This window comes from Falco punctatus (assembly GCF_963210335.1).
Source record: "Falco punctatus genome assembly, chromosome: 10".
Lineage (NCBI taxonomy): Eukaryota > Metazoa > Chordata > Aves > Falconiformes > Falconidae > Falco > Falco punctatus.
In genome coordinates, this window is record NC_137590.1 from 22,468,328 (window position 1) to 22,482,189 (window position 13,862).

The following is a 13,862-nucleotide window of genomic DNA, read 5'->3' on the forward strand; positions in this document are numbered from 1 at the left end:
ATTAGCTGGTCAGCTACTGCATTAGCATATACCATTTGATTGCTTTTGGTATCACTTTTTTTGGATACTGTCCATCTGCACAGGTGCATCCCAGTGTTTTAAACTCTAAAATGGTTAGTAAGGATTTAAGAAGGAAAACAAAAATGTTATGAAAAGGGAGGGCAAGTTAACCCTCTGTCTGTCTATATTGAAGATCAGCAGGTGACACGGGAGAAACTCACTGTGGTATATTTTTAGTTTTTGATTACAGTAAATGTAAATTGCAGCATACACTACTATAGTTTCAGGGAAGTCTGAGTGAACAGCCTGTCTGACGGTGGTGATATTTTTTTTTTCTGAGGGTAATACAACAAGATAAACCCTTAATAATATTTCTTTGAAACAGGCATGTTCGGATTTGTTCATAAAAACTGTGTTTTCACACTGGTTTTCTTCATTTGCACACCTGGGTATTTCATTTAATGTGCCGGAAACTCAAAGTGAAATTCCTACTATATATTTATTAATCTAATAATGTTGAAGTCGTGAAATTGCACTGGAGAAATGCAGTAATGATTTCCCCTCAATATTCTGTTGAAATCTGAGTTGTGGAAAAAATATATATTACATATATTTTTTAGTGTGCCTTGAATTGCACATTTTATTATGCACCTTGAATATCACTATGTGTGAATGTAGTTTTAGTTGCCTTTTTGAGACAGGTGTCTGTGGAAATAGTGGAAACAAAGCGCATTCTTATATTCTGAATGGGAAGCATAAATTGGAAAGGAAAGTGGAAATTATGGAAAGGAGGTTGCAGTCTAATAAATATTAAGGTCTCTAGGGATAAGAATAATCTGGCACTGCATGGAATAGTTATTACTGCAAACCCGCTAATAGAATTGTGTACATTTCAGTAAATAATAAATCGCTCAATGTAAAGTAGTGGTCTGAGTTTCTCAGCCTGTGGTTCTGTGGTTGCTTGAGGTTTTTACAAGTTTGGATTGCAAATTTAATGAATGTTCCCATTCTGCCTGTGGTAACACCAGAAGCCACAGTTTAGCCTCTTTTTTCCAAGTGTAGCAGTGATACATTACCAGTTACCAGTCACACTGGTTTCTTTGCACGAATGCTGGTCTCGGGACAAAGGAAGAGGTGTGGATGTGTCAAGACAACTGTAAACTGCTTATGTTGTCCTGTAGTAGTTTTAGGGCTATAGCTTCAGGCAACATAGGTTAGGAAAAAATAGACATAAGCCAGGGCAATAAATTTAATGTAATATCATCTGAAGATATAATAAACATTTCCCCTCAAGTTATCTGCAAGCGCTTTATACATGTTTACATGTTATAGATGTGTGCATACTCAAAACATTTGTTCCAACTACTACTGAGATAACATATCTCTGTAATTCAATAAGAAATATTATTAATATTTTCCAGCAAAACCATAACAAGAAAAATGATGATTTTATGATGAGAGAAAAGGACTGGCTTGGTGCTTGATTCTACAATCTATTTCAACGAACTATTTTAGCAATGTTATAAAAAGTAAAATCAGAGTAATGTTCCTCTTTGACTGTACTGTATAACACGGTGATAGTCTTTACAGAAACTCTAGAATACTGTTATTTGCATTTTAGAAAAGAAAACGTATGTGTAGTTAAATTAAACATGGTGAACTAAATATAGTGAAATTACTTTGGCAGGAATTTGTGATGTTTGCATTTTTTGTGAATAGTGTGGAGAAGTAAAAAGGATGGAAATTGTCTCAATATGAGTATTATGATTGCTGAGGATTTAGAAATGAAAACAAAAACCAATGATGAATAGGAAACCAAATACTTAAAAAAAAAAAAAAAAAAAAACAAAACGAAAAACACCTGTGTAATCAGGCTGTCACACTTCTTGAGTAGAAAAATAAATTTCATGCATAAGGAATTGCTTTACTGTAAATGTGGTAGACGAGACTATGTAATTAAAGGACCGGATTGTGTCAAGCTAGATGTGGAAACTGTCATGGAGGGAGGTAGTGGAAAAGGGCGCAGACCGAGACCAAATGCACTTCTGCATTAAAAAAGATACTGACATGGTTTAAGTGACATAAAAAGGGAAAGAGAAGTGGAGATGAGTGCAAGAAAATCTTTATAAATACAGAGTTACCAATGTATAGAGAGTGAGACCATGTAATAGAGACAAATATGACTTATTTCCTATGGATGCTCTAAATTTTACTGTAAGAAGTGGGCTGTAGCACCTCAGACACTGAAATTTTGGCAGTAGATCAGAATGGTATGAGGCAGAGGTGAGCTGAGAGGACAAGGCAGTACGATGCTGTGCCGTTGCCTTTGGTAAATTTGACAGAATACCGGACCCACAATCAGACAGATTATATTTTAGGATTTCTTTAGGAAATGAGAAGTACAATTGGGAGATCTTTGCTGGAAGAAATGACAGCATTAAAGGCAGAGGACAGAGGTATAACTAGTTGGAGAGAGAGATATTCTGAATCTACAGATTTCTTAACTTGCTGTTTTCTGTGAAGGAAACTTTAAAAAAAATATTATCAAAAGACCTAATTGTGATTTGGGAAACAGAAGAAGTTGTAGGTGAGTGATGTAAGACTCATGCTATGCCCTTTTACCTGAATTCTGTAAATGAATTACAGAATTCTTAGGTGAGAGTGGAATAAGGACAATTGGAGTAATTTCACTAAACTTCAGGATGGGATTTAATAGTGCAGCATAAAGACAATTAATCTAGGGTAGAAGGGAAAGATGATAAAAATTGGTTTAGCAACTGAATGTTTTAGTTAAAAAAAATGTGTGGTGGGCAAATGACTGCCTTGTACAACATGGCATTTGGCAGTGCGCCTGTCGGGATGGGTATTCAGTGGCAATGGTTAGATGAAAGAAGTCTTAGTTTCCGAGGACAGCCATGTTTATGAATAACCTGTCACCTGCAGACAGGGTTGCGTGCGCGAGAGTAAAACTCTGTCATGTCTAAAATGAGTAAAAGTCTCTGTTACGACTCTAGCCGAAGAAGTGGGGATATTGAATAGAGAGATAAACACCATCTTTGAACTACAGAGGCTTTCGGTCTGTGTACTGTTGCAGTGTTCCTGTGTGAAACCTGGGCTTGACTCTGGGAGGCTGGAAAACGTGTACAGGGACAACATCTTTCTCTGCTTTTTGTCTTGATGAGTTTTAGTTCCAGTTCCACTTGGCAGTGTTGCACCTCATGCTGTTCAAGTGACATACCAAGGTGGGATGTGCCATTTGTTAAAACATGAAGGACCCTGTGCTCCACAGCCCACTTCACCTTAGTGAGGTGGTAGAGAATCTTTTCTGGGGGATGTACAGCCCTACAGTTCAGCAGAAGGCTCTTACAGAGCATGTCTTGTACTGCCAACTAAGTCCAGGAAAGGAGCCAAGATATACTGAAACATCAGCAGGTTTCCTAAAATAATTGATGACATTTAGGATTAAATGCTTTAAAGCAAACCAACAAAACCCCACCTGCCAGATTTTGTAGGGGCTATAGATCTGACTTTTCAGCCTGAACAATGTGCGAGTCACCATCAATGTTTTGTTGCCATCTGTTTTCTTTTGTATGAGGAGACCTAGGTGTAGTATACAAGCCTTTTCCTATCTCGTGGTATTTTGTTTCAAATATTTGTTTTAAAGTATAAATTGTGCCTGTAGAAGTCTTCATATATTATCAGAAAAATAGAAGTGTCCTTGAATATACTAGGATGGTAAATGGGCAATTTTTCTGAAGCATGGACAAGGTGTGTTTGCTGATCTTTTTTTCATATATCTCTGTAGCAGGGAACGAACAGAAGTCTAGCACTTAAACAAGTGCAAATATTTTTCATAGTACTTCAATATTTTACTTGTGTAGTCTGTCTAAGAGGTATATTTAGTGTGCTATTAATATCTCATTTAGTGGTTTCTACTGAGGTGTAGATTTATTAGAATGATTAAATGAGGTGGACTTAGTTACAGTCATAAACCTTAAAGCAAATGTGAGCAATATGACTGATGCCTGCGCAGAGAAACATCAGGTATTGTGAAATAAAACCAAAACAGTGTTTATTCTAATTAGCATTCAGGCTGCAAAATGGTTTATTTCTGCCAGTGTGTGGAATATGGTATTTCCCCCGCCCCCCTTCTTCTAATATTCATCTGCAGTATTTCGCAGGAGACAAGGGTTTACATCTCAGTGTATGGTGGAGTCTTTGAGCCAAAAGCCATTTTTTTTAAATGGCTCAGTTCTTCTGGTGTAGTCTGGAAGTCTGGATTAGTTTCTTAGTGGTTCTGTGGTTCTTTGTATATATTTGGCTTGGAAGCTGTGTTTGGGAATGCAGTTGTTATTAATGAACCTACTGGTGACTTCACAAACTTAGTGGGAACCTGATATGAAAAGAAACCTGATTTCGAACAGATACTCTTATCTTTTATAAGGGTAATGGAAACAATCATGTGGAGCCTTTCTTCGTAATACTTTCAGAATGTTTACTGATGACTAGAGTACATCACAGGCTTGAAAATTGCTTCTGTTTGATGTAAATCATTAAGTTAGCCTCTTTTCCACTGATTTAATCATAAATTGTAATTAGATGGATATGTTTTAACAAATGGCAGTCAGAGCTTTCTTTCTTTGCAGTTTTCTGCTTTGTTTCCAAGCAGGTGTTTTTTAAAGTAATTCGTAGTCTGAAATATATTTAATAATTTGAAAGATGTGCCCGTGAAAGAGTGTACCTTCCAATGTGTAGGCATTATATAGTGATGGTGTAGTAAATAGATGACTAAAGACAAAGAAATTATCATCTGTTACGAAATTTCACCTGCTATGAAAAACACTCAAGAATATTCCTAGGAAGAGTTAAAAGATAAAAAACTCAACAAACCCACCAGTGTCTCTGGTTATTTCTGTGTTGGGCTGTTGGCTTTTTTGTGTCACCCTTTCAGATTGACATCAGCAATGCTAAGGTAGATTAACTTTAGATGCCAGCAACATGAGACAGTCAGATGTACTGATATCTTGATAGTAAAGCATATCAGATCACTGTAAGGTGACTAACTGCCACTTAGGTTTATGTTTTTTGCATTTGTGTGTGTGTGTGTCTGTTGGAGGTGGAGTTGAAAGCCTTTATGGAGCATCAGAGTGAGTCATGAATAATATGTGGGGCAAGACTATGGTGGGAAGGAGCAGATGTGTCTTTCTGTATAGCCTTCTATTAGTGTAGCTGTAGGGCTTTGAATGGTTGATATGCCTTATCACAAATTTAATTGCTGTTTTGGTGTTATATTTGCAAGTGTTATGAAAGAATATGGGAGTTTTGACTCATGCTGAGGTTCTCATCTTCATTCTTCACAGTCTTGAGCTTTGTGTAGTTTTTTTATACCTAATACATAGCGAACAAATCACTCCAAAAGCAGGTAAGTGCATTCACACGCATTTTGCTGTCACACGGCACATGTGCAAAGTGCCGTGCCAAGTTTAAGACACGGGATACCCGCGCTTTTTGAGTGAAGCATTGTAGTTGTAACGGATGTAATAATTTTAAACCAATATATATTTATACAACAGTGCAATTAAGGTTCTTGCAGATTTTTCATTCTAAAACTAGCATGCTTGGACTCAGAGTGAAGACAGTATGATTGAAGCCACTAGATTTTCTATAGTCCCAAATCCACTGTGTTAATAAAAAAGAAAATGTGAAGTTTTAATGCAAAAATATTTGTATTTTTGTTCCTGATGAGATAGTTATCAAATGTGGTACAGTCAGCATAATTGCTATGTTTGTGTTTGGATTTTGACTTACAAGAACTCCCTTTGGGAATTATTTGCCACATCCTTTTAAAGCTCCTTCAGTTCTAATGTTGTTCTTGGTTTGGTTTTGGATGGTAATTGAAAATAATTTTGATGAAATTAAAATGTTTTATGATAATTTTTTCTTGCCCTTAAAATGTCTTTTCCTAGATTTAGTCATCTGAGACGCTGAAATTGAGGCATAATTATTTTTTTATTAAGAACTAAGCTATACATATCCACCACTGTGCAGTCCAATTTTACAGCCTCTCTAAGGGCACAGCATTTCCTGCTGATTGAGTCCTGCTCTGTGTCTGAGATTTTCAAGATGATTTAGAATGCACATCAGCTATGGAAATAGATCCTTTAAAAATCATGATTAACGTAACTTGTCTGAATCCAAGTCCTGGTCTCTTTACTGTCACAGATTGTCTCACTGCTCTGGATTTAAAAGAGCGTAGCACAGATTTGCACTTGCTGAAGAAGTGGTCTAGTCCAGAGCAACTGCTGTATCTCTATAGAGGAGGGAAATGCTGTAGTTACCTGAAATATTTTAAAGCTTAATCTGACAGGTTTTTCTGCTTGTGTGAGTAAGTCCAAAGGGCTCAGCAGACTTACACATGAATGTTTATGAGGGTCCCTAGGTTCAGATTCTGAACTGGTGATTCTCTCGCTGACTCAGTCGCTTACTGTCTCCTGTTGCTTTGGTTTACATGCGTATGTTTAGAATAGGCAGTTCACTCTAGGATCAGGGTCCTATAAGGCATGTAGAGAAGATTTAGAAGATGACGACAATTTAACAGGTATGTTCCCCACAATCTCCTGGGCAGTAAAACTGGGATTAATAGGAACATGGGACTATCTCAATATTTGTTGCTTTCTCCTTTGAAAGAGTAGTTAATAACAGCAAAAGTCTGAAGGTTTTACTTCATATGCAATGTCTGCACCATAAATTATATTTATTTTCTACCCTCTGTTCGAGATCACCTCAATCAGTAACAACTTGGCAGCAGTTGTATCACCTCCCAGGGCTCTGTCACAGAACCCCTTGAGGGGCCCAGTCCAGAGTTTCCTGAAGTCAAGAGAAGCTTTCTAATGCTGCTAGTATGGTTCATCCATGTTCGCCAAATTATTACTTTTTTCTTTCTTCCTCTAGTATTAAAATCTAAAATTTGAGCAAAGATTGTCAATTATTAAGTATTAAATGCACCTTTCAAAGAACTCATTAGCTATGCTTTACTGCTTTTTTGACAGTAGAGCAACAGACATGGTGGTCAGGTGTTTGGTCTGCAGTGCTGTCTGCTTTAAACGTGTAATCCTTCTGATGTGTGAAACCCAGTCTATTTAGACCTGTGACTCTCCTGGCCTGCCCTGGGAGCTTGCCATGCAATTATTTGGAACAAAGTACTTATTTTTTCATGGTGGGTGGGAAAAATCACTTCAGTAAGAGCATCTTGAAATACATCACTGCACAAAGCCTATGGCAGCATAGGCTTGACTCTGCTGCAGTAGGAGCACCATAGCAATAGCAGCACAGAGCGCTCTCCTGTGAAATCAGTTACAGCGTGCAACCATTTCAGGATTAATGTATACAGAGCAGGCACATTAGAAGGCAAGGGGATGCCAAAACCATGAATTTCTTTCTATTCCCTGTAGAACGTAACCAAACAATATTGAAAATGGAATATAAATATCTTGCCGAAATGTAAAATAAGAGCATTGCAGTTACTGGTTTTGGCAACAGTAGTACTACTGCACTGTCACCCCGATGCCGAAGGAAGTACTTTTTCACACAGCACATAATTAATCCGGAGAACTCTTGGCCACAGGGTGGTGAGGAGGCTAGTCAGACTGAAAAAGCTGCTGCATGTCAGAAGAAAAATCCCAGCCAGTGGGTGGACAGTACTTGATTTGAGGAAGGTCATGGGGAATTTTCAGGAAGTGTCACCGGATACTTGCACTGTTCTTTCCCTTGACGTTCATTATGGGCTGTAGTCAGAGAGGATGCTGGGCTAGTAGGCCCTCTGGAATGACGTAGTTGATATATTTTTACGTTCTGCTGACTATGATTCATATTGGAGCAAACCCTTTTGGGTAAGTGTAATAGCCATTTATTTATGTGTTACTTGTTCGTACAGAGGGGTCCCTGAGATTTTTCAAAGGAGGTTTGTGGGGCTGTTCTTAACCATAGCAGAGGAATAGACTCCAGCCAGAAAACTCCTTTCAGCCTCCTGTTCTTATGAATTTCCCACACTACAGTAAACCAGTAAAAACACCAAGTGATTTGTCAAACGTGACACACACAGTCATTATCTGGTACAGGATTCAGACGCTGTTCCCAGACCGACAGGTCTGTTCCTAAACTATTGGACTGTGATTTCTCCACATAAACTATCAAAAGCATTTTATAAATACCTAAGGAATCAAACCAAAAGAAACATTAAGACTCCAAAATCAAACATTTGAGTTTATATAAAATTTAGGTCACCTATTCAGTCCTAAGTCACTTGCATCCGCTGCTGAAATACAGTCCTTAGTGATAAAATGACAGGTGGTGTGGGGGTTTTGGTCCCTCTGCCCCCTTCAGTGTGCAGTATAGACATTTCAATCAGTGAAGGAGATGAACTCCTGAAAGTAAGTAGTGTTAGTTATTTCGGTTGTTTATTATGTGACCCGATGAGCTACTGTCCCAGTATCTGTACTGAATTTAGGGTGTTACCAGGTCCTTCAGAAACCAATCTATATTGTCCTTATGAAATGATTGCGGTGGAGGGAAAATGTGCCTTAGCTGCCTTTCCGTTAGCTCTCTGGAATCAGTGTAGCAGGGGGGTTTAGTTGTTTGGGCATTTGTCCAGGTTCTCAGGAAGGGCCTGTAGCACACGCTCTGATGTTTTTCCATGACTTGACAAGGATGATGTTATTCTTTGTGGTCCTGCTGTTGGAGGATTGTGTGGGAAACGGGGTTCAGTTCCAGGTTCCCAGGCAAGTGTGTTACATGTGACTTTCCTCTCCGCAGCTCCTGCAGTCCTCATCATCTCCCATTCTCTCTGTTCCCCAGCTGCATCTTTCCTCTGTGGCTTTGCCCTCTCCTGCCTTGGTCTGGCTCATGCACCGTTGTGAAATATGATGAATGCTGGAAGAATATTAGGAGGGTGTGATTAAACATTTACAAACAGAAATGATTCAGAGACATGGCAAAGGGCATAACCTTCAAATCTCAGTCAAAGTGGGGGCCCAGGGACAAGGGAGAGAGTAAAAAAAAAAAAAAAACAACCCAGAAAACCAATTACCTGTTTCTTATTGTGAAAAACAGGAGGATTTTCTGCTACAGTGCAGCTTCTGGTAGATATCCAGTACAGGAGAAAATTGAGTACAAATGGTTTACTTGACCAAATTACTGAACATGGTATTTTATGCTAAGGAAAACTTGGATTGCTCTGCGTGTAGGTATCGCTTATGTCACATGAGTTATGTTGGTTGGCTTATTAGTTTGGGAGGTTGCATTTATTTGTTGATGAGCACTGGGAGTGGCAAACCTGGAAGCCCTGCAGATATTTGATGGGACAATTTGCATTTTTTTGTCTGGAAAGATTTTCCAGTTAAACTGTTTCACAGGGTTGCTGGTGTTTTAGCCTCTGCAACGTGCTGAAAAGTTGAGGCACCCCTGTGTGTGTATAGAGTTCTTATCTAAAGTGTTCAAAGATAGAAATAATAAATGTGGCTATGCTAAGCGAGCATATGCTAAGTACAAGAATAATGGCAAGCTTAAGGAGTATACTGTGAATGGTACCTGAAAGAAATGTAGCATTGAAAAATAATCTATTCCAGAACATACTAAAAAACTCCAAATGATGCTTTGAAGATTGTATCATCAAGATGAATTATTAGATGAATTCAGTACACGAACTACAAGAAGAATGTGAATTAAAATAGCTTAGAACACATTATGTGCAGAGGGATTTAGAAGGTAAAGTAAACCAAGTAGAGGTGGGAATTGAAGGGGTCCCACCTTTCAATGTGATTTAAAATTCAGTCAGCCGAGAGTAAAAATGAACAATTTGTATGTCATAAAACCTAAGAGTTTCTATTTGGGTATTCCTGAAGGGCCAGAGCTGTGTGACCTATGTTGTTATTCTGCCGATAAATACCTAAGCATCTTAGTGTGTCACCTTGATGGTGCTTGCAGGTTTTTTTTTTTCCTCTCTCTCTCTCTCTTTTTTTCTGACTGTGTGCATAAAGATAGGAATTGTCAGGCTGGATTTTTGAAGCTGAACTTCAAACCTGACTATTTATTTGAAGGCTACATGTTACACGCTACACAGGCACATCAAGTAGGGCTTGAAATTTTAAAATGATGTAAAATTCACAAATGTATCTTCTGGTTTTTTTTTAAAAAAGTAATACACATCCCTATCTTTGTGCACGTCCATCTTCCTCTGTAGCCTGTTAATTATATTGTAGCCTCAAGGGTGTACGTATATGCCTGCCATAGATTATGGGATGCATTTGCTGCCACTGATGAACGGACTGGATAACTGTTCTCAGCTGTCACTTGTACTATTAAAATGTATCCACCCATTCCCTTGAGCGAATGATTTCACAGTGTCTGATGGCTTTGCTGTGATGGAACTGCTGTGAGTGAAAAGCCCTGGGATGGAATAAAATGGCAGTTGGGTGTGGAGCTACTAGAACACTTGCAGAGTTTAAGTGGGTAATATCCATTCCCCTGCATTAATTATAATGGTTTACGGATGCGCATTAATATGCCACTTTTATTACTGAGACACATGGTTGTACTACTTTCCTGACACCTATTCTTTCCTCCCTCTGAACAGAACAAAGGGAACAATACTCGTCTGACATTGCCATGACATATGTTATTTCCCAATAAAAGATTGAGGTAATCAAATCAGTCCTGCATGCACAGCGCAGTATTCCCTTAGCCTTCACAGAGAGGCAAGTGAGAAAATTCTTAATGTGGTAATTTTAGACATGACTGAGCAAGGTATGTGTCTAACTAAAAGTAAGTGATTGACTCCAATGAGACTACGTACATAATTAGGTACTTAGTTTTTTAGTTTATTCATGCCGAATATGCTTTGCTGTGTTTATATCACATGGGTTAGAATAAACACAGACAGTAAGCGTTCATCTTTTGCTGTGGGTATCGAGGGGATATTGAACTCATCATATCTGAAGAAAGGATAACTGAATAGCCAAATCCACTTACTGCTTATCTTTGAATCCTTGGCAAATAGAGTGGGCTTAGAAGAAGATTTAGAAACTAAATTTTGGTGACGTCACAGAGACGTAGTCTGAGCCAAAATAAAAATGAGTAGGAATCTGTAAGTGGTTGCTAATGGTTATTGCCAAGTGATTTTGAGTGCTCCGTTATTTACTTAGTCGTTTACTGCTGTAAAAGCACTGCAATTCAGAAATAGCTTAGATGGTAAGGGTTGATCCACTGAGTATTTGTACCCATTGCATTAAATGTTCATCAGGTGAAAGAAAAAGAAACAAAAAAGCACCTGCACACAGCTGGAGTGGAGGACAGGCAATATACTTCCCATCTTATGGCTGCTTGCTGTTACGACTAAGGGAGCTGCGTATCCTTGTGCTTGCTTTTCTGCTCCCATGTTTCCCATGTCTTCAGTTGTGGGACAAGAGAGACAAAGATGGGAAACCTCTCTCGCTTTCCTTGCCACAGTGCATTTTTTCCTGAAAGAGATGGAGCTCAGTTTCATTTCTTCTGGAGTGAGGGGGAGTTAACCCTCGCTTTTTCCCAACTCCTGGACAAGTACTTCAGCAGCAGACAGTTACACAGGGCATTGGTGGTGACGTGTCCTCCTTGCCTTGATTCCTGTGGACCTGTGTGGCTCCAGGCTGAAGGCTTTTTGCAGAAGTTGGTGCTTTATTGTGGGACTCCCTGGCAGACTCTTGGGGTGCTTGGGCATGAGGAGAGTGGGGCTGGGGGTCCACACAGACTGAGGCAGCTTGTGTTCCATTTACTCCAGCTGACAGCACCTCATTCTGTGCCAAAGGTTTATGCATTGTCTCGACTTTTCTGTGCAGAACAGAGGTGCCTGGTATCTCTGATGGGGCTCAGTGGGTAGGCTGGAGAGATGGGCTGAGGAAGAGTGCTGAATGGCATTTTTGCATGTAGTTACCTAGATTCCATCCATGCTGCATTTGAGGCATGCGAGTGCTTTTTTTAGATCTTTCCTTCTGCATTTTTCCTTTACGTATTACTTACATTACTGCTCCTGTTGGTCTGGATGTCTACTGGGGAGAGTTACACCTAGTAATACAGTAAATTATACCTAATGCATGAAATCACTTGCGTGAAAACAAGTGTAATTAGCTGTTGCTGATAAAGGTAGATGTTAGGAATTTGTAAACAATGTTTCTTTGTGCTGAGTACTTAAAACTGAAGATTGCACATTAAACAGAAGCATGATACACATCTTGAAATATAATTTGAGGTACTTTTATGGTGTGTTTCTAAGCTCTGAACTGTGATTTTTGTATAGGCTTCAAAATCTTTTATGCTGCTATGTTCCAGCAGTCAGTGAGAAATATGCTGGCCTTCGGTGCAAATAAACTGTGCTGTAGAATGTGACTGAGCTTAAAATGTTAGCAAACCTGACATAGTGTATTTGCATTTCAATATAGTTATTTAATTGTTGCTTAAACATTAATGTTCTTTCTGACACTGTGACCCTGACAGACCTTGTAAACTGTCTCCTAGGTTGTACCGGACAGGTCCAGTCAGGCTTCCATCTGTTCCAGGTAGGCATGCTAGGCACACGTTAATGAGGTAATATATAAGAGGACAGACAGTCTGTTCTTGCCTTGAAAATTCCCTTTGGCAGATAATATTTCAAACTGCTGCAGGAGCTTAAGCTGTTAATTCTCATGAAATTGTGCAGGTATCATCAGAAAAAGCATCTTTGTTAAGAATTTGTTTCATTTAAAGAACACGTGCACTCTTCTGACCCTTAGCATTTTTTATTTGTAGCATAGTGCAATGCTGAAATGCTCGGCAGGACTGATTGTTCTGAGGCGTCATAGGCTGCGTTCATGTGTCTCATATTGGCGACTTCAACATACTGCAAAAGCAACATTTATCTCCACTTAGCTAAGCCACTTAAGCACTTCTCTCATCCACAGACTGCCTCTGCTGTACAAGGATGAAAATACTTCTAATTTAAGGGAAATGATTTTAACCCTACAGGTGGTTATACACTAGTTGATAAAATGTGCAGTACGTGGAGGATGCTGGAGTGTGTGCCTCTGCAGGCAGTTATTCAGATTTATGTGGACAGTGACATTTGTTCGTGAGGGCTGTTGAACACACATTCAGAGGCTTTAACATGGCCTTTTTAGTGTGTGCAGTGATAAATGGCTGTGGATGTGGAAATGTCACAAAAGTAAGCGGTCTTAGTAGAAAGGAGGACAGTAGAAACTTCCATGCAATAATATTTGAATTCTGCTTACAGTTAGCAAAGGGAGAAGACTGAGAGCATCTCCACATTGTGGAATGGAAACACGGTGGCCAGAGCACGCAAAGGGCGCTGGGTGCAGGAAGCTGGGGACTCGTTGACCCCAGTGCGTCACGGGCTGTGCCGAGCTGTGGGAGCTCAGCGGTGCCCCCGGAGCCAAGTACAGCAGCTGCTTTGCTGCCTCCAGTGTCCTGTCTTGCTCAGTGCTAGCTCAGGCAGCTCTGGAGCCTTGTGAGAGATGCACTCTTTGTATTTAGTAACCTGAAGTCAATTTATTACTTTCTGTCAGGTTGCCACTATTATTTTTATGTAATTAAGATGTTAATATAATTACCAGAGTTACTGTTGAACCCAGCTACCTGCCTTTTCACGGAGGTCCCCAGTTAAATAATCAACCTTATTCAGTCACGTTAGGTATTTCTCATTAAACTTTAATAATTTGAAAAGTCTTCCAGTAAGTCAGGTGAGACTTTCTCATGATGAATGTATGACAATTATATTGGTGATAGATCATATAAAAATATCTTCTGCTAGCAGGGTTATTTGCATTTCACTTGTGATGTCG

General features: G+C 39.2%; 1 protein-coding gene across 5 annotated transcripts in view; it reads left to right on the forward strand.

Moving 5' to 3' along the window:
• NELL1 (neural EGFL like 1) overlaps positions 1–13,862 on the forward strand; it is a 321,378-nt gene that overhangs the window by 183,850 nt on the left and 123,666 nt on the right. The window lies entirely within an intron of this gene.